The sequence below is a fragment of the Heloderma suspectum genome, chromosome 3, assembly GCF_057233095.1.
Source record: "Heloderma suspectum isolate Gila_16-S chromosome 3, 16-S_ref, whole genome shotgun sequence".
Lineage (NCBI taxonomy): Eukaryota > Metazoa > Chordata > Lepidosauria > Squamata > Helodermatidae > Heloderma > Heloderma suspectum.
Genome location: NC_139460.1, coordinates 76,015,046 through 76,034,472, shown reverse-complemented (window position 1 = coordinate 76,034,472; position 19,427 = coordinate 76,015,046). Strand labels below are relative to the sequence as shown.

Below are 19,427 nucleotides of genomic sequence, written 5' to 3'. Positions count from 1 at the left end.
ACAAAAATCTGATTCCACCAATGAGCGGATGACAGAATGAAAGATGCCTGACAATCCACGAAACACAGACAGAATGGATTTAAGAAAATCCATACATCCCTAACAGTTGGTCGGGTTTTTAAAAATTTGCCCTAAGTTTGCCATAGCATCCTTCATAGCATTTTGGTGGTCTTTTCAAAGCACCCCCTGTTCCCTTTGGATCTATAGCCTACCACTTTCCTATCAAGATATAGAACAAGTGCAAAGCCTTAGAGATATGCTGTGAAAAACACTAGTACTCCGGTGGAAGATTTCCATCTATATTAAATGTCTATTTCACATAGTGTAGAAGTGGTAGCCTAAAATGAGGCCTGTTTCTTGAGTGTTTTTAATTGAGGACTTAATTTGCATGTTTATGGTTATAGCCTGGGCAGTTCTAGACAAATGGATGATGTTCTAATTCATTTTGAAATAAGTGAACATGTCCTGTGCTCTTCTCATCAGAGTAGGCAGCTTTATGATACATCTGTAGGTTCCTTCTTTGACTGAGATGTCCACCTATATATCTGACCTGATCTTGTCCAGCTATTTAGCAAGAAAGGCTTCAATTGTCTATATTGCTTTCTGAATCAGAAATATTCCTGAATATAAAATTTGATAATCAGGATCCCTTGAATTTGACCCATTACGTCAAGTTGGACCATGCTTAAGAGAGGCACTTAGAACCACAACCTCACCTGTTGCAACTCTTATTTCTATTAAAAACAACAACAACAACACTTTAGCTTTTTGCAATTTATATTTGCTCGTTCAGTTCTGCTCAGACCTCTGCAAAGATCTCAGCTTTTGTTTAATTCAGAAAAGATTGTGTTGAGGTCACCTTGAGGCTTGTATTTATATCGCCTTCCCACATGGTATAATATTGTTCTCTAAGACCTATTGCCTTCATGAAGCAGACCACTATGCTCTTCTGATGACAGAAAGGAGCCTTGCAGATGTTTGTGTTTGCTCATTCCTGGTGTACTGAAACAGGAGGCATAGTTCATTAACATTTTTGCCTTCTGGAAAATGTGCTCTATCTTGTAGCAATTCTTCATAGAAGAATTGCTAAAAGGTGAAGGCTCATAGCATTGGGGGGACTGAATGCCTCCCCATTGCTGAGGCAACTGTGATGACACTCTGACAATGAGAGTAGGCAAACTTGCAATGCATTGTGGCAAAACAGGAAGCGCTGGCATGTTTGTCTTGATATTGGTACTGAACCTCAGGTTTTCAGGCCAAATCCATCCCATCTAGGGTCCCAATCTGGCCCTCTGGAATTCCTGAGATGACCATGCCCCCTTTAGGAATTTATCGCATCTATCTCCTTTCTTTTCTCCTCCTTTCCTCTTAATTCTTCTTTCTTTTGCCCTATTACTGATAGGAATTTACATAAGAACATAAGAAGATCCGTGCTGGATCAGACTACCTAGTCCAGCATTTTGTTCACACACTGGTCAACCAACTGGGAAACCCACAAGTAGAATATGAGCACAATAGCACCCCCTCCCCCACTTATGTTCCCCAACAACTGGTATACATACTGGAAGAAGCATACAGGAATAGTAGCAATTGATAATCTTATCTTCCATGAATTTGTTTAATCCCCCTTTAAAGCCATTCAAATTGGTAGCCATCACTACATCTTGTGGTAATGAATTCTATAGTTTAACTATGTGCTGTATGAAGAAGTACTTCCTTCTCCCACCAATCAGCTTCATGGGGTGACTCTGGGTTCTAGTATTATGAGGAGGAGAAAAATGCCATGTTCCATCATTGCAGACTTTTAAGAAGGCCTGGAAAACATATTCTTTTACCATGACCTTCTCTTGATATGACTGCTGTTGTTGCTGCTATTGCCATTGTTGTTGTTGCTAGGGATGTCAGAGAATTCCACCACGGACTGAAATGGGATCGAATTCCCTTCAGTCCGTGCCACGTAATCCTCTGCAGAATGGCACCACGAGGTCCTGCGGAGCCAGCAGTCATGCGGCTCTTTTTCTTCATCCGCAAAGAGTCATGAAATTTTCGTAAATAAAAATGCAGTGTAGTATATTCCGATAATAAATATGCACGTTAAAAAAAAAATGAATTGTGCTCACTGCCTTGTTTGTGGGTGTTCTTTTTAAATTGAAATCTTCCGTCTCCATTTACTTTCAACCAAAACACTTCCTCTTCCTAGGGGCTACCCAAAAGAAGGCTGTGTTAGGTGTGCCTGAGTTATAAACTATTTGTTTAAAGCAATGCTGCTTTAAAGAAAGAAAAAAACCTTTTAAACCAATAGTTGTGATGACTCCAGAGGAATTATGGGCCAGAGGTAGTTAGGTTAATTAGTGAGTGAGGCAGGGTGTGAATGAGAAGGGAGGGAGAGAAGCTCCAGAATGCAGATATCTGGTGTCAGGTTTTTAGAACCTATTATTATTATTCAGTTATTGTTTCTTTTGACTTGTTAAATAAATAAATAAATGTTCATTCTTTTAAATGCCTATGTTCTGATCTGGATGGATTTGAAGATTCACATATCTTACATGCTAAGTATATAAAGAAGAGACTACTTCTGCTTTCTTTAAATCACTAGGTGGCAGCAACTGATGTTCTGGGGAGACCTGGGGAAAGTCTGGAGTCAGTGACCTCTAGGGGCCAGGGCCTTATATGGGACCCCTAGATTATGTCGCAGCCAGGTTTTGCTGAAGTACGAAATAACATTAGGCTGAGGAAAAAACACACCAAAGAGCCTGTTGAGGACTGAGCATGATCAGTGGCCACAGAATGGTGAGCATCTGTTGGGGGAGAAAACATGGAAAAATGTTTTTCTGTACACGGAGAAGGAAATAAAATGGAGTATCCTGGAATGGAAAGGGGCATTGCTGGCTGGCTGGAACCCTGAAAAAAATCATTCCAGACTGCAACATTCTGTTGCAGGTTGCACTTGTGTTAACTTTAAAGGGGGGGAGGACCTGTTGACTGCAGTATATATGGTACATACATTCTGATGTCTTTGCATTTTCCACACTATTTTGCTATACACATTTCTGCAGCTGGCAGAAGCAGACGTCCCCATCCGCTCCACAGCAGCCACTGAAAATGCTACACTCTGCTGAATGGAGTGAGCTGTGGTCTGTGGTGCCGGGGGGGAAGGAGGATTCCCAGAATCAGGCGAAGGCACCTTCTATGAGTGGAGCCCTTCCACAGAAGGCAGTCCAACCCAATGTTATGAAGACTGGCTTTCTAACCATCCTCACTTGCTTTTTCTTTTTAGCAGTACAACTGTATGAGAAAGGCGTTGGACAAGAGTTCCAACTTCGTAGAGGTAGCATTATTATTCCCTGGCGAGTTCTCGATCTTGCCTTGTGGCTCCAACTCATTCACCCCAATCTAGATACAGAGCCATACACCCATGGAAGCAGACTTCTTCCCTCTCTTCCATACTGCTGAGCACTGTAATTACTGCTTTTTGAATGAGTCTTGGCATGCACACAGCTTGCACATACAAAGAGTTGGAAAGAGACCCAAGACCACTCCTACATCCCTGTCTTCCATACCCAAATATGCTGAATTTTCAAAACTATCAAATATAGTAACGTTATGAATTCATTTTTCAAAAGTTCCTTCATACAAGGGGGATTGGCTATCATGCTTTCCCTTGGTGAGGGAAAAAATCCTCTGTATGTTCCTGAAACACTAAACAAATCCTTCCATTTTCCTCCTCCAGTCATTAAAATCCTGTTGCAGCAGCAGTTGACTTGGACTCAGTAAAGCTATCTTGCAGCTACAGTCTGCTTTGGCAGGATCTAAACTCAGGAAATTATGATGCTTTAAGTATTTTCACATAGTCATAAAAGAAATGGCGTTGGCTTCAGCCACTTGGGAGAATGGGGGAAGGTCACTTCAGCATGCCACCAGCCAATTTGGGAGGAGAGGAGATGAGAACATTAAAGTGCTACTTCATTTTAATCTTTCATTCACTGAGGCAGCAAGTTCAAGTCTATGTGTTCCTTTCATTCCCTAATAGTCAGAGCCTGTTTGGCTCTGTCAGTAGAGGTGTTTACCTGCCCCCCCCACACACACATATCTTGAAAGAGGTGGTCACAGGACCACATGAGCTAGGCCCATTTCTTATCGATGCAACTGGCTATCATGCCCCCACCCTCCACACATTTGGAACATGTGGGAAGTGGTTGTACACACACAGAGCTCCTCCACATGAGAGGTTACTCAGACTGTGACAGGGTCTCTTCATGTTGGGGAATTCTACATACATAAATCATTATGCACATAAACTAATGTGCTCCGAACACACAGGGGTGGTGTGTAGGGCCACCAGGCACATGAATGGTGGGGGTTGGAGAGCTCACATGGCTCTGCAACCCCTTTGCTTGTTTTTTGCTTGACACACCATACCTAGTACATCAACCATATCTAGTATTTCAACCATACCTAGGAACGGAGGCTTCTTCATATGATAATGCAGACTCTATGGGCAACTCCCTATATCTGTCCCTAATGGTAAGCTATGATGAGTATATAGTACAGAACATAACAAGACTAGGCTTGATTAAATGCCATGCAGCAACGATGATCCTAAAAATACACATATGCATATTAGAAATGTTGTATAAATTAGGATTGTTACCAAATAAGGCTTTTAGCTAATCTGTCTCTTAATTAATTGATTAGATTTAAGTCAATGTGCATACTAGCAAACCTTCAACATGTGCCAGTTTGAGGATATTGTTTCAAAAACGTATTTTCCCTTAAGTGTGAGACTTATTTTAAGAAATTAAACAAATTCTGCCATTCACTGTTGAAGGATAAAAATCTTTATTATAATTGATGATGATGATTTTTCATCAATTTTGGGATCTGGATTTTGTAATAACACACCAGAACTAAATGGATAGATGATAGACAGACAGACAGACAGACAGAGTTTAAATTCATTCAATATAGTGTAATGGACATATTTAAAAAACATAGAGCATATTCCTAACAAGTAAGCACTTTTAAGTACCACTGATCCCCCCCTTCCCTTAAATTAGAGAGATTTAAACAAGCTGGATTGAGCTTGTATTGAGATTTAACGAAGCAAAGTCACCTTTAGTTGCCTGTGGCTCTATTTGGATGGAAACCAGCAGAAGTTTCATCTTGAAATTCAAAATATCTGTAACTGCTGGATATTAAGGAGGAAGGAAATATCATAGTTAAGCAGTCCTTCTTGTTAACCTTTCTATCTCCAGTTTTTAGACTTCCTTATTACAGTGTAGATTTCTAAATTAGATGGCTATGCTAGCTGAGACTTGAAATAGTGTTGATTAGTGTCAGTTATTTGTTGGACATAGCTATGATGTTTCTGTTAATTCAACACAAATCTGAACCTGCCCTTTCTGTAGTACTGTTACATTTTCCAGTCAGGTTTAGCTTATGAAAGACTTCAGCTTCCGGATAGATTTCCACAATGCTAAAACAAAATTGCTCCTCTCCTCCTCCTCTGATATTTCAGCATTTGTTATTTCTTTCCCTTCAGGTGGATTTTTTAAAATGTATATATTTGTCTTTGTTGAATTACATTGTTTAGCGTTAAGTGATGCATGAAATTTTTAAATATATCTATATCTATTTCTTTTCAAGTTATTATGCTTATCTCATCCTCCTCTTACTTTTTCCCTTCTACACAACTCGGGCCTGCTGGAATTCTTTATTTTATGTCTCTTTCACCCTTGTTATTGAGAAATTATTACTTTTATTACTGCCTTGTTGGTCTCCTGCTTTCCTTTACCATATCTGATCATATAGCAGAAGTTGGGGAAAAGTTCCCACCCCACCCCCATGTACATTGTCTCCAGAGCTTTAGATTGGAGTATTTGTATTTTTATTTGTGTACCAGAATATATGGATTATGGAAGCTAATGTTTTTGGGCTCCCCCCCCCAAATAAAAATACAAATACCCCAATCTAAAGCTCTAGTGGGTGCTTACAATACACAGAGTTTGGCAGACAAAGCATTCCCCCATATGGCTGTGAATGGGAAAGCCCCTACTTGTATGGAACTCAATGGTCCCATATTAAGAGATCAGAAAATGTTACTTGTACATTGGACCACTGAGTTCCATTCAAGTAGAGGGTTTGCCATTCACAGCCATATGGGGACCACCTGCTGGATTTGCACATGATCTTTATGAATACAGGACTCTGGCTTATACCAAGTCACTACTGATCCATCTAGCCCCCTATTGGCTACTGTGACTGGCAACAGCTGCTCAGGGTTGCAAAGAGGAGTCTTTCCAGTGCCTATCTGGAGACGCTGGGGATTGAACCTGGGAACTTCGGCATGCAAAGCACTGAACCACAGCCCTTCTTGGTCAGTTTCTTTTAGAGCAGAGAGAATTGGTGGCATATGTTATATGTGATAATTTGCCTATTCATAAATGTCCAGGTGTGTTAAATATTATGGAGACAAAAGCAAGCAAGGTTCACAGAAACAGCAGTCCAGTGCTCCCAAAGTCCCCAAATCCCTCTCTGGAACGCTCAGCAACTTGGCCAGCCAACTTGGGCCACTCTTCTTAGCAATTCTGCTAGCCAACTCCGCCATTTGCGTCTGGCCAGGCTGCCGTGATAGGCTACGCAAGTATTTACGTAGCCTATCACGGCAAAGGCAGCCACGCAAATGGTGGCCACCACACCATTTGTGTAGCTGCCTTTGCCGTGATAGGCTACGTAAATACTTATGTAGCCTATCACGGCAAGCTAAAAAAAAAAAAAAAAAGGCGTACGCAAATGGCAGTGGCTATGGCGGCCGCCATTTGCGTTCCCTTTTTTTCGCTGTTTTAGCTTACGTAAATATTTACATAAGGTATTACGGCGAAAAAAAGGGGAACGCAAATAGCGCCCACGATACTATTTGCATTTCCCTTTTTTTCGCTGTAGTAGCTTACGTAAATATTTACGTAGGCTAAAACAGCAAAAAAAAAAAGGAACGCAAATGGCGGCCACTGTAGCCGCTGCCATTTGCGTACGATGTTTTTTTTTTTTTCCCGGAAGGCTGCCCAGCGGCCAGATGTCCAGCTGTGGGCGGCCCCGGCTAGCGGCTCCGCGGAATGTCCACGGAGCGGAGCCGGCAGGATCAGGATTTTGGGGGGAGGTGCAGAGCGCCTCTCCCCCACCGCAAATCACCCCATCGAAAAGGTAAGTGACTTTTGTACGTCCCTAATTTGGTAATGGGTTGCATGGGGGCCAATAAACTGAAGCTGAATCCCCAAAGGATGGAGGCCCTGTGGGAAGCTGGTTCTTATGTCTGCAGTCTGTTCTAGATGGGGCTGCACTCCCCCTAAAAGACCAGGTGCATAGCTTGTTGGATGCTGCTCCTAGTCACTTGAGGCCAGGTAGCCTTGGTAGCTAGGAATACCTTTTATGAGCTTTGGCTGATTTGCCAGCTGCAACCATTCGTGGACAGGGATAGTTTGGCCATGTTGGTTCCTCATGCTCTGGTAACCTGCTGATTAGGACTGGTATGTGAGGCTGCCCTGGAAGCTCCAGCTAGTGCAGAATGCAGCACAGCAGCCAGAATGTAACTGGTGCAGCCAGGCAGAGTCATATTACCCCAATCCTAAAGGAGCTGCTCTGGCTGCCTATCTCCTTCCATGCATTCATGGTGCTGGTGATGACCTTTAAAGCCCTAAATGGCTTGGGACTTGAAGATCTGCAAGAAAGCCTCTGTCTCTATCAGCCCTCCTGTGCCTTCAGACTAACTCCAACAAAATACTCCCCAATGTTTTCCCGCTTCTCTCTAAGTGAAAACTGCAAAACACGGTCTAAATCATTTCTCTGCCCCCTCTGCCAGGTGTTACTTTCCAAATCTCTGATAGGGATTATATACCAAAGGGTTGGATCCAATACTGTCATTCTGTCATGACCCAGGTGGCAAGGATAAATGGAGCGGAGTGTTAGCATATTGAGGACACCTCCTTCCAAATCCCTTCATGACCTTGCCCAATGGCTTCACGTGGATGTTAAAAAGCATGAGGAATAAGATGAGCCCTTGTGGGATCCCACAGGTCAAATGTATAGGAACATAAGAAGCTGCCTTATACTGAGTCAGACTATTGGCCCATCTAGCCTAGCATTGTCAACACTGACTGGGAGCAATGACTCTCCAGGGTTTCAGGCAGGAACTTTTCCAGCCCTGGATATCAGGGCTTGAACTAGGGACCTTCTACATGCAAAGCACGTGCTTTACTGCTGAACTATGGCCCCTCCGCATGGAGTTGTGCCTCTGATGCCCGACATGTAGAGCAGATCCAGTGAGATACTGTGGTTGATGGTATCAAAAGCTGCTGAGATATCAGGGAGTATCCAGAAGGTCCCATCTATCTGCTGACTGAAGTCATCTGTCAGGGTGATCAAGTCAGTTTCAGTGCTAAACCTGCCTGACACTAAACACAGATTGAAATGAGTCTAGACAGTCTACTTCCTCCAAAAGTGCCTGGACTTGAGCCACCACTATCATCTCCAAGGTTCCCCCCCCCTCCAAAAGGGATACTAGTTGCTAAGATCGCCTGGGTCCAAGGAGAGTTTCTTAAGGAGTCAATGCACAACTGTCTCTTTCAAGGTGGCTGGCACCATTTCCACTAGGAGGCATTAACAACCCCCAGCTCATTGTTAAGAGATGGGCAAGAATCAAGAGACAGACAGTAGGGCTATGCACTCTGGCCCCACAGCCACTGTGCCTTGCCACTGTGCCCCTGCCAACCCCAGCCCCATGCTGTCCACACCTTGGGTGCATGTCTGCAGGGAGGATCCCTGCCAGAGGCACAGAGCCACTCTGAGCTAGAAACCTGATCCCACAGGGCTACAGCTCATGAGTACAGCCTGTGTTCTTTCAGCAGCCTTCCCCTCTGCAGAAAGGCCCCCTATAAGTGACCAACTATCTACATCACATTAAGAATCCCTGGACAGAGCTTATCTCTCGCTTTTATTTGCTGTTATTTATGTATTTTTTCATTTTCATGTTATTTGAATATCTACAAAAGTGCAAAATATAGTCAAGGAACTTACAGTGCCAATATTATGTTTATTTCAGTGGATAATGAAGAAGTATTTGTAGTGTGAAGAAATTATCACCATCGTTCTCTTTTTCTATTTTTTGTCTGGCACTATGCAAAAAAAAAAAATTACTTGTTCTGATTAAGTAGAAGATTAATTACACCGTACATTTGATTGTTTAGTCACTACTGCTCAACATGCCCCAAACAGCAGCACATGCTGAGTAAGGAATGAATGGATATTTTTTCTCAATAGAAAGTTCCTGATTTCTCTATGCATTATATGGTATTTTCTACACCTGTGGACTGGAATCCACAGGTATAGATGTTCCAACAGGACCGCTGGTGGAGATATCAGCCAGCACGTACAATGCTCTGCACAATATTCCTTACTAATGCAAAGTATAATGAGTTTTACAGACTAATGCTACCTGTGCAATAATCTTCAAGTCAAGCAAAGTATTGTTGTTATTGTTGTTGTTGTTGCTGCTGCTGCTCCTTCTCTTCCTCCTCCTGTTTGGTGCTTTGATGTTTTCACTGCATGCAGTTTTGTTAGATTTTATTTACCTGGACTGTGTCTTCAAAATCTGGTATGTTTCCACATTTCTTTATGACCATTTTTAGTACTGAAGTATAGCTGCTTTGCCTTCTGTAATACGAGGGACCATAGCTCAGTAGTACAGCTCTGTCTGAAGCTATCCACACCTGCACAGCACCTATAATTATGGTACTGCTCCTACACCTCAATTTGAAATTCTGGCCATGCCATTCTAGACAGTTATTGCCCTGATGATGATATTTAATGTGATGAGCAAAGAGAAAGCCATTGATTCATACATGAAATGGAGTCAGCTCAAGTCAGTTGCTTACAGCAGGTATGCTACGGAATATTCAGTTGTATACCACCGTGGCTCCAGTGAAGATGTCCAGTTCAGTGATTATAGCCAGCTAAAGTGGTCTACAGTACCATTTTTAAATTCCCTGGACATTCATACACTAAAGTTGTTTTCGTTGTTGTCATCAAAGTACAGTATCGTTTTGCGAAATATTTTTGACTTGAGCGCTTTCATTTTTTTTCGCTTGACACAATGAACTCTTGATGAGAATAAAACAAAAATAATACATATAGCATTATAGAGTGTTCAAAATACATCACATACATTATACAGTTATTGTAGAGACTATGTAGATAAGGCGGTGAGTATCGTCCTACTGCAGATGGGCCAGGCAATGCTGAGGTGAATGATTCTCATTTTGTTAGTTCATGGCTGAACTGAGATTTGCGCTACTGTCCTCCTGGCTCACAGCAGTTTCTTAGCCACTACACTGTGTAAACTTTCAGACAAGTATGTCAGGCACAGAGTATCAGAAAAACCTGGAGTTCTGGGTGGGGGGAATCATTATCATCATGTCAATCAATATCATGTGGTAAGAATGTGAAACATTTGCCTCAATGGCTGATCCTAGATGTATTTGAAAAACACTTTTAAGCAAGCTAAATGTATTCCTAGAGATTTTTGCTCCGGTCCTATAGTATCGTTGGTAGTTTGTGTTGAATTTTCCCACCAGAACCTGGGCATTAGATGGGGATGTAAAGCCCCTTGAAACCACCCTACCTTTTGGCCTTTTGTCATACCAGTTCACATCACAGCCCCCATACCCTGCTACTTCAGTGGCATTTTTGAACTTCTTTCTTCTTCGCTGCATAACCCTGACCAATCAGGGAACATGTTCTGAATGAGATGACATCATGGTACCACATGGCAATCAGGTGTGGCTACCTTATGACATTACTGAAGACAAATAAAGTTCACATACTGTCCTCATTCTGATGATGGGGAGGTTTCCATGGTGCCAAGCCAATCAAGCTGAACCTCTGCTGTGGCAAGACGTTTGCTTGCTCTGATCAAGCTTCAGTAATATTCAGTTAGGTGTTGTAACGAGTTCTAACAGAATATGGATGGGGATGTGCATTCAGGTGTACACCCCGCTGAAAGCAAGACAGTGGGGGTGGAGAGCCTCCACATCCAAATGCCACATTCAGATGAGCATTGAATGCAGACCTTGTTCATCTGAACCCGATTCTTTTGATAATCTCGATACACATACCAATCTTCACTCTGCTGAAACTTGTTAATAATTATGTGTGATAGGGTTCGAAGCTCCTCAGTCCAGTTGACATAGCGAGGATATATTCCCCCTTCTTTCTTCTTTCCGCATTCCTTTACAAACATTTTCACACCCGTTTAAAGAATTGTGGGCTGGGGCAATGTAAAGCTTCATGAAAGCGCTTCCCCCAGACCCCACCGATTCAGCTCAACATTAGTCACTAGGAATGAGTATGGCAGCTGAAGAGATATTATGCTTATTATCTGAAAATAATGATAAGTACCTATTAGAAGTGCATTCTGGAGTAGGGGAAATAGTCATGAGGGATGCTTGGCTGCTACTGAGAAATATTTTGGGGATTTTTTCTTCTTTACTATGTGATCTCAGCCAATCAGGGACCACATGGTGAATGGGATGATGTCACAGCATAACACTACATTTCCTCATGTCTCTTCCATCTTCCCTTTCTCTTCCCAGCAACGTGTACTAGAACAAAACAGGTAGGAGTCATCATTGTAGTTATCACTTTTACCCATCCCACTGGCTTGTGCTTGTGTGGGTCAGAGATGCTCTGAGTGACCACGATGACATCCCATCATAATAAACATTTCTGGGGAGAAGCAGAGAGAGACTTCGGGCTCCTCTTATTGGTGGTAGCCATATATCTCTCATTTGGCCCTGAGGTGAAGACAGATCTTATTTATATCTTACAGCAAATCTGCGTTGTCATTTAGAAACTCTCTGGATAGTCAGATAGTCATTTTCTCCCAAAGCAGAGACAAACAGAAGGATCAAAACAGAAAATATCATTATTCCACAGCGATCCCCTCAAAGATGTGATCACATGTTTGCAACACCATTTGAAAGTTTTTTAAATGATGTTGCTCCTATTCCTGCAAGTATCAGATCTGAGAGAACCCCACAGAACAATCCCATGCATGTCTACTCAGAACAGAAGTAAGCCTTATGAAACTACATGGGGCATAGTCCCAGGCAAGAGGGTATAGAAATGCAGCTTTAATCTTTTTTATATTTATATCAGTGAACTGTCAGACTTATGCATACTCTGAATTTCTCTAAATGTATATGCACATCATATTCAGTAGTACAAGACACCGTAAACAAATAATTGAGTAAGCTGCAAAGCTCTTTCTTTTCAAGAAATGCAGTTAGCATTTTAGATTTAGATCAAGGATAGGGAACCTGTGTCCTTCCAGGTGCTGCTGTACTGCAACTCCCATCATCCATGACCTGCCGGCTGGGGCTGATGGGAGTTGAAACCCAACAACGTTTGGAGGGACGCAGATTCTCAGCCCCTGATTTAGACAATAGAAAGCAAATAGAATAATATACAAGACAATTTATTTTTCTTGATATTACTCCCCAAATTATATAAATCTGTACATTTTGTGAGGCAATATTCCTTGCAATATTCAGATGGCAATATGCATGCTGCCATATATACATGTAGACTGACCAGATGGTGGAAAATGACTCCAGAATGGTACATTGAAAGCATACATCATATGTAGGAAAAAAGAATCATCAGCCAGTGAGAAGGTCTTCCCATAGCTAGATAATATTAAGCATTCATACTCTTTGAGGAAGCAACTTCTGATGAAGTTTTTTTGTTATTGTTTTTAACTTTGGGTCTTTCCTTAATAACAACAAGATCCTATTCTTTTACAATAATTTTTGAGAAGTGCATTTTAAAGCTTCTTTTATGTGCAATGTTGGCATTGCCTAACCATTTCATGAGAAAATGCATTAGCTTTTATTGTCATTATGTGGTAGGACAAAACTATGAAAAAGGTCTTAGCAAAGCATTAGATAAAGTAGGTTTTTGCCACTTGTCCAAAAAGTACCAGTTATAGAGTCCAATATCACTGGCTCACTTAATACATTTTGGTTCCATTTGATTTCCATCAAAACATGTACTGAGTAAAAAAAATAGTTGTTTGAATTCAAACTGAGATTCTCACAAAATAGTAATTCAAAAAGCAGCAGCGTGGATTGCTAAGAAGGTATTATGTCCAGGTGTTTTGCATGGTACTCACACATTTATTTAAGAAATGTATATGCCATCTTGCAGGGCAAAGCCGTCCCAAGGCTGCTTACAAATTTCATTAAAACCATTTAAAACAAATTTTAAAGAAATATAAAACAATCCAATTACAAAACTAAAAAAAAGCAGAAGTTTAAAAGTACATCACTTTCAGTACATACATTTTCTCAGTTCTTCCCATGTAGAATTGCCATTAGAATTACTTTTTAACTGGAATTACTTTTTAATTTGGAAAAATGGGATAAAACAAAAGAATGACTGCTAAAGACATTGTTTAGGTGGGTTGACTATTAACAGAAATAATGTTGGGATTAATCTTTTAAAAAGTTAACATTGATAAACCAGTACTCTACTAAATATCTGTTTCTGTAGTGGTTCTAGGGTCCCCACACCTAGAACCAACTATCTAGAAATTTGAACTGTACATAGTCTCTGTGCAACAAGTACAGCTATTTACAGATTAAGTCATAGTAGGAAAACTTTGTAACATGAAATGCTCCATCCGAAGCAGCATATTGACATAATGATTCCGTCACACATTCGGGCAGCCTTTCCAACCTGATGCCCTCCAGTTCAGCTGGACTACAATTACCAGCAGCCCCCAGACACTAGTTCAACACATCTGGAGGGCACCAGGTTGGGGAAAGCTACATTAAGGCAATGTTCCCCTTCCTATCAGATTAAAACAACAACAACAACAACTAGTAATTATGCTTAAGAGGAGCAAAGAAAGAAATCATGATTTCTACACAATGATTCTAAGCATGTTTACTTAGAAGTATGTCCCACTGAAATCAATTAGACCTCTTCCCTAGTTAAGTGTGCTTAGGAGTGAAGCCAAAGTCATGTTGAACTACACATTATCATATTTCAGAGTATCTGTATCACTAAAATGATAAAACATTACCATGGGCAGCTTGCAATAAAAACAGGATTTAATTTTATCACAGCGTTTGCTTTCTCTCTCTCTCCTTCCCCCCCATCCCAATCACAAAGGACAAAATTGTTACATGCTCCTTTTATCTAACTCTTGTTACTTTAGAATCTGAGGTAACTGTGTACATTAATCTTGCGTGGCAGAGATCACTGAAGTACTGTCCAAGTTAAATAATTGTTTCATTCAATGTAGCAATGTACTTATCTGTTTACTGGGGCTCAGATCATATTCAATCAAGTGCTTCATTTATGAAAATTAAATCATCTCTACTAAAAAAAAGTTACTAAGTACTGTGGAGTAATTGATTGAGATATAAAGTTTTGCAAGTCTGCGGAACAGCAAGTGCGGTAAGGAATGTTACTGAGTAGTTAAAAAGGGCTTTGCAAATGTTAAATCTCTGAAAAACGTAGCCGGCAATTTTGCAGATTTGTCTTTGCTATCAAATGTCTCATACCTTCATCTGCCAAAGCTATAACAGACATAAACTATCTAGCAGAATGCAATATCTTGTGCTGAGGATGCAAAGGGTGACTGTTTTATTATGATAGGAGACCTAGTACCACAGTCCTGAATACATTTTGTGGAAGTAAGTTCCACTGGCATCAACATGGCCTCCATATGCTGAATCTGTAGAAGCACAAAGCTTATTAAATAATTCACCTTAAATACACATTTAGTAGTGCACTGAATAAGCCAATGAGGATACAGAATTCAATCATCTCAGAGTGCTTCTTTGGAGGGGAATTTAAAAAGGAATATCTGACCACAGGTTTTATTTTCAGTTCCTAGGAAAACTGAGCAATGCTCAAGTTCCATTCTCATTTACTTGCACGTGCACAATAAACATGGTACAGGAGCATACTTTGGGGATAGAAGGTGAAGCTGTTGGCATACTATCATGGAAACCATTATTACTACTCTGGAGTAAGTGATTTGAGAATCACCATCGTGATGTATTACCAGGACTACACTGAAACTGGGCTAGTTTCCACTTCAGAAGAACGCATAATCTGAATCATATTTTTCCATAATCTAATCTTGACATTTGTAAACTTTCCCATGATAAATGTTTTGCTTTGCATTTACTGAACCAATATTTAGCAAAGATCAAAACTGTAAATCATGATGCCTAGTAATTTTGTGAACTATGTAACAGCCTAAAAGCTTGTCCCCTCCTTAGATTTTAGGTAACATTTCTTATCTTGCATAGAGATGAGGAGCTCTTAATTATTTTTAGCCAAACAGAACACCTGTCTCTGATTTAGGTGGTTCTATACAAAGTTTCAGTTCAGAACTTGATCTTGGATCCCTCACTGAATGGATTTTTTGTTTTCAAAAAGCTGAGGTTTATATACATATAGTACATATAAAGAAAACACCTTTCATGTTCATGTTCACAAGCATTTCTGAATTCCTGCAGCTCACATCTTATTTAATGCCCTACATTGGTTATTTGAGATACAGGTTTCTGGTTAAAAAATAAAAGGCTCAACAGCAATATATATTTTTCCACTTAGCAACTTTTTAAAAAATCCCTAGAGAGAACTATTAAAGCATATATATTTTATGTGCTTTATTAACACCATGAATGTATTACTTCAACATATTTTAATGCTGGATGTTTTCAGCGCTGTAAAATCCATGTACTACACTTTAAATATTGCACTTAGGAAACAGTATACAGTATCATAATTCGGACCACAGCTATATAATACCGAACAACCGCCACTCATGGTGAACTGACAGGAATTTGCAGACCCTCGAGGTTTTATAAAACATCTCCAGCTGTTCCAGGTGCTTAGTTTTCAACCACTAGATTGCATTATTAGAAACAGATGAGTAAACATACTCACAAATAAAGTGTACAATGCATCCACATACACTATCAGCTTTGATTATAAAGCTATGCAAAACAAATCTCCCAACTTTTAGATTTGTAAAAACAAAAGTGAGAATTCCAGATTCTTTACTAAAGCTTATGCAGAACTCCACATGCCACTCATTGTAGACTAGTACAACAGGAACCAAACTAAAGATGCCAAAATTACAGTATTTGTAATTTTCTACTATTAATAAACAATGCATAGATTTTGCACAGAGGCTGAACATTCCAAAATCCAAACCATATTAAACTCTGTTCCCCCTCCCCAAATACAAAGAATCCTAAATTTTCTTTCCCCTAAAATAACATATATTCTATTTATAGTTTTAAGAAAAGTTTTTCTTAACAATTTTCTTAAACATGTGTCAAGAAACTTCAAGAAAAGTTATTTACTTACTCTTCATTTAACTTTAATGAATTGAAGAGTTTAAAGAATTCCTCTGTTCTTTATTCTGATGTGTTTTAAGGTAAAGCTTATCATTGTAAACTAGCTAAAATGAGATAGTTACGCTTATATTGATTTTCTGGGAAAGCGTACATGAGTACAAACCTTCTGTATGATTGAGCTCAGTGAAACCTATTCTGAATGGCGAGCAGGCTAAAAGAAACATAAAATGATAATTCCAACAATTTTGCATACTAAGAAAAAAAGAAACCAGAGTGAAAAGGAATGTTTCACATCCACTGTATAAAGTCATTTTGACATGCCTACACAACTGGTTATGGCAGCTTTCAGAGTGATTCCTCATACAAAAAAAGGAAAGAAAAATGCTCCAGGTTCTTTTAGAGAGAGCTCTCCGTTGGGAAGTTGATCTTGGCCAAGTGCCAAAATCATGTGCAAAAGGGGCCCTCATTACCAATTCATGGCAGCCTTCAGTGCTAACAAAAAATGTGACCCAGCAGGCTAAAGCAACAACAAAAATTAAAAACTAGGAGACAAAGACAACTTACTTAATATTCCCTCCAGAGCTACATTAAACTTTTTAGTCATTCAGACCCTATTAGTCCAAAGCCATTCTCAACTGCTTTTAAATTATTGTGCACATATGCCTGAAAAGTTGAAAAGCACCCTTTGTAACTCTTCCCAAACCATAGGACTTCTTTTAAAAAGTATTTCTAAGTGATAGCTGAACTTTCTCTTTCCATATCCGTGGCTATCAAATCTTCTTCTAAACAGGCACAACATGCCCTAACACATTTTATTCTATGAAAACTTTAAAATGAAACAGAGCAGTGCAGCATTTTGCTAGCTTTTAAAAACAAAAGCAAAAGAGTTACAATGTAAAGAATCATTCTTATTCAGACTTTCAGAAAATGTTCATGCAAGCAGGACAGTTTTAAGCATTTGCAATTAACTGAGAGCTCACTGCACAGTTTTTCATAAAAGCAGATTTGATATTCAGCCTTACCTAGATGTCGTCTGGCTTTTCTGTGGATCAAAAAGTTTCCTGCCTAAGCACACAGATATTCTTTCACAACCCATAAAGGCCCCTTTTATTAATCCAGCACGGTAACAAACTTCTTTCTGCACCATGTTGGGAGCAGGATGCATCAGTTTTCAAGACAGAGTGCATTCTTAATACACAAATGTTGGCAGATTGCATAATACTGGATTTATCTTAAAGAGGGAAAGGACTTTTTTTTTTGAAAAAAACAAAACAAAAAGAATAAAGAGGGTGCGGTTAGATGTTAGACTATCCCTGAGAAAAAGGCCTAGGCTGCACTAGTACCTAAATGCTAGCAGAAGCTCGCTGGGAAAGGAGCCAATGGAATGACTTTGTTTGACCCAGCTGCCAATCTCTCCTGAAGCAGTGCGCCAGACTAAACACTGACACTATTTTAACTCAAATCAGGCTACAGCAGCTGTTTGCTTTCCGGCTCTGAGCTATGCACCATGGCTGTGATGACTCCGCACAGCACTCTATCATGTTAAAATATGTTCCTTGTTTGGTTTTGTCATATAGCAGTCATTATGTTTAACCACTTCCTCCCTCCTGGTGCAATAAAATAAAGATGCGCGTATGTGATTGTCGAAACGTCCAGGGAAGAAGAGGGGTACCACCGAGTACTGGAGATCACTCAAAGGCAGAAGGAGAGTTAACTAAGTGGCAGAGCCCAGCACACTGTGGGTGCTAGACAAATGAAACCTGGTGTCAAGTGACACACACACAGCCCACCCCAAAGTCCATCTCAAAACAAAACCTAGTTTCTGACATGGTTAAAATTCAGCTCATGTACAAGAATGTATCTCCTTTCCAATTCATCCTACTCTAGTAGTTTCAAAACTATGCTCTAGCCATCTGGGGTTTAGTGGGAGTTTATTGAGGGTTCCTAGATGAGAAGGTCAATCATGACAGACATGTTTCCCTGAAAGATGACTTGCCTATGCCCTGCTCAGGGTTGCCCAAGTAGGGGTGGACGAAAGTCACTTACCTGTCGTCGAAGGCCGCTCGCGGTGGGGGGGAGGCGCTTCGCTGCTCCCCCCGCGAAGTTCAGGCCGGGGGGGGAGGCTTCCCGCCTCGCCCGGCCGAAATTCAGGCCGGGGGGGAGGCTTCCCGCCTCGCCCGGCCGAAATTCAGGCCGGGGAGGAGGCGCCTCGCCTCGCCCGGCCACGAATGCGAAAGTAAAAAAACAACAACGCCCCCTGATAGGCTACGTGACGATTCACGTAGCCTATCACGGCTAGATCTGCAAAGTCAGCCATGATAGGCTACGTGAATCATCACGTAGCCTATCACGGGTGACTTAAAAAAAAAAAGTGCGTACGCGAATGGCGGCCCCCATAGGGAGCTGCCATTCGCGTTCCTTATTTAGTCGCTGTAGTCTATGTAAATGTTTACGTAGACTACGGCGAAAATAAGGGCAACGCAAATAGCGTTGCCCTTATTTTCGCCGTAGTCTACGTAAACATTTACGTAGACTACAGCGACCAAATAAGGAACGGGAATGGCGGCTCCCTATGGGGGCCGCCATTATCCGTACACTCTTTTTTTTTTCTTTTTTCAAAGTCACCCGTGATATGCTACGTGACGATTCACGTAGCCTATCACAGCTGACTTTGCAAATCTAGCCGTGATAGGCTACGTGAATCGTCACGTAGCCTATTAGGGGGCTTTTTTTTTTTTCTTTCATTGTAATGGCAACGGCAGCAGCCAGTCGAAAGACCGGCTGCCGCTCCCGCCTCGTTTGAACACCCGCCAAACCGCCGGCCGGACCAGCCACCTGGAGGGACATTCGGTGAAGGTAAGTCCCGTCCCGGGCGGGGGGCGGGGGGGTGCAGAGGATTTCTCCCCGAAACTTGTTCGGGGGGCCGAACACATTGGCGCTCGGCCCCCCGAAGTTTCGGGGAGAAATTCTCCGCCATCCCTATGCCCAAGG

At 41.1% G+C, this 19,427-nt stretch overlaps 1 long non-coding RNA gene across 2 annotated transcripts in view; it reads right to left on the bottom strand.

The window, feature by feature from the left end:
* Positions 1-19,427, bottom strand: part of LOC146349808 (uncharacterized) — a 294,990-nt gene that overhangs the window by 81,201 nt on the left and 194,362 nt on the right. Inside the window, exon 1 of one of the 2 annotated variants that reach the window (XR_014789093.1) lies at positions 17,459-17,972. The exons of the other annotated variant lie outside the window; for it this stretch is intronic. This is a non-coding gene — a long non-coding RNA (uncharacterized LOC146349808). Of the gene's footprint in view, positions 1-17,458; positions 17,973-19,427 lie in introns of those variants that run through there. 2 annotated transcript variants of the gene reach the window in all.